Genomic DNA, 2510 nt, shown 5'->3' on the forward strand with positions numbered 1-2510 from the left:
AAACAAATGAACACACGTTCATTCTAATCTATCCCTCTATCACCTCCCATCTCAAGAAACAGAAAATGTTGCTTCTATAGAAGTCACAGATAACAATAGTTTACAAAATCGAGTGCCTACTATGTGCCAAGCATTATCCTAAAAGCCTCTACATGTGTTATTTAATCCTTAAAACAACCCTAAGAGTAAATGGGGACAGGATTTCAATGCTGGGCAATCTGATTTTAGGGAACACGCAATCTCACTTTTCAAGCACGGTTGATACTGCATTGCAGAGAGATTCCCATTCATTGTGGGCAGAGTAGTCACTATTCCAGTAATTGTTACGGAATGTGAATTACTTTCCTCAAAAAGGTGATTTCATTGCTGCCTTCAAAATCCAGGTGTTAGGGCTGGATGTAGTTCAGGTGGTAGAGTGCTTGCCTTGCATGCAGAAGGCCTTGGGTTCAATCCCCAGCACCACCAAAAAAAAAAAAAAAAAAAAAAAAAAAAACAAAGGTCAATGTGGCAGCCCAGCCACAGATGCATATCAATGATTCTTGCCTCCTTGAATGAACACATCTAAGTGATCCCTTCCCACATTGAATAGTATTAGTAATTTTACCTCTAAAACCAATAAAATTTTTGCAGAAATGATAGAAGGTGATGTCTGAAGATAGGACATAAAAGACATTACAGCTTCTGTCTTGCTTTCTTGGATCTGATTTTGTTCCAAAAGCTACTCCCTGGGATGCAGATTGTTTTTGATAAGAGGGTAACAATAGCTTCCATCCCACTACTACTTTGTTACCCTGACATCAAGAGAAAGGATCTTTGTGTCCTCTCCTTAAGTCTAGGTGGGCTTCTCACTGCTTCAACCAACAGAGTATAGTGGAAGTGAGATTATGTGATCCTTGAGGACAGGTCAGATTTAATGCAGCTTCAACTTTGTTCACTGGGACCCTTGTGCTTGGGCATGAACTTATTGGCAACACCTAAGAGGTCTGATTACCTTGGTGGGAAAGGCTAAACTATATGGAGAGGTCACATAAGTGCTCTCTAGTCAGCACCAGACTTTCACTCATCCCAAGCACTAAACTGTTTCAAAAGTAAACAAGCCTTCAGGGAGAATTCTAGCCCTTTTCATGTGTCCCTCAGCTTTTGGTGCCAGGGATTGAAGACAGGGTCTCACTAAGTTGCTTAGGGCTTGTTAAGTTGCTGATGCTGCCTTTGAACTTGCCACCCTCCTGCCTCAGCCACTGGAATTATAGGCCTGCACCACTTGCCTGTGTCCCTCATTTCTTAATTTTCCAAGCTCAGAACCCAATTTTGTGGAATAGATAAGATCCCCACAGTGCCCTGACCAGTTTTTTTGACTAAACAGGGTTTGTAGGCATGTTAAGATTGTTGTTCGAAGTCATTATTGGGGATAATCTGTTCTGCCGTGATATTAACCAGCACAGTCTGTGACTCCTAACAGTTCTTGCCTTCCAGACAATGGTCTCTCCTCCAAGGCACTTGAGCAGGCCATCAGATGAAAATGCATAGACTACAGGTAACATATGGTCGTCTTTGTTTTTAAATGGTGCTGGAGGTCAAATCCGGGGCTTTGTGCATGCTAGGTAAGTACTCTACCTGAGCCACATCCTCAGCCCATGACATATGATCTTAAACTGAAGAGGATTAAGTCAAATTACTGCTAAATTACTCTTAAGGGTTTAGAGTGGTTGAAGGCCTTTCCAAAGGACTAGATGATATCTTGTTTATTATGCCATATTCTTCACCTTCAGTAGTTTTTAAGACTTAGTAAATGGTTAAATTATTTCACATAAAATGATTTTCAATCTATTTAGAGAAAACAAATTATACATTTGTAGAGATAACCAAAGTGTGACAGTGACAATGCCTGAAAGGTGCTTCTAATATAAAGACATATTAACACTATAGCTTCAAACTGATACATTCTTTTGAGATGGCAACTCAAAAAGCTTTGACTTGTGCCTTATGAAAATTTATCCTGAGCTATATTTTGGATAATAATGATAAATGTTAAAATCAAGGAACAATGGTGTGATGTTGTCCAATTTTCCACTTGAGTAAAATCCCTGAGGACAATAACTTCATTAGTTTTGCTACTGCTACTCTTGTTGCCTTGCACAGCGTAATGCAAGCACTTAAGCTATATAAATGAAATCACAGAAGAGAATGATTTTATCCTCTGATGGATATTAAATTCCCTATTAGTCTATAAGCAAGACACTCTGTTTTCAGGGTTGAAGGGGATAATGGGATATGTCTACTGGTGAACTGGCAAAAAATAAACTCAAGGGCCAGGGATTAAAAAAAGAGGAGGAGGAGAAAGAAGAAAAAAAAAGGAGAAAAGGGAAGAAAAAGGGGAGGAGGAATAGAAGAGGAGAAGGAGGAAGGAGAAGAAAAAGGGGAAGAAGATGAGAGGAAGAGAAACAAAAACTAATAATTGTACTTGAGTCAATATGAATTTTTATTAACACACATTTGTCAAAGTCTGTACA

The sequence above is a fragment of the Callospermophilus lateralis genome, chromosome 7, assembly GCF_048772815.1.
Source record: "Callospermophilus lateralis isolate mCalLat2 chromosome 7, mCalLat2.hap1, whole genome shotgun sequence".
Lineage (NCBI taxonomy): Eukaryota > Metazoa > Chordata > Mammalia > Rodentia > Sciuridae > Callospermophilus > Callospermophilus lateralis.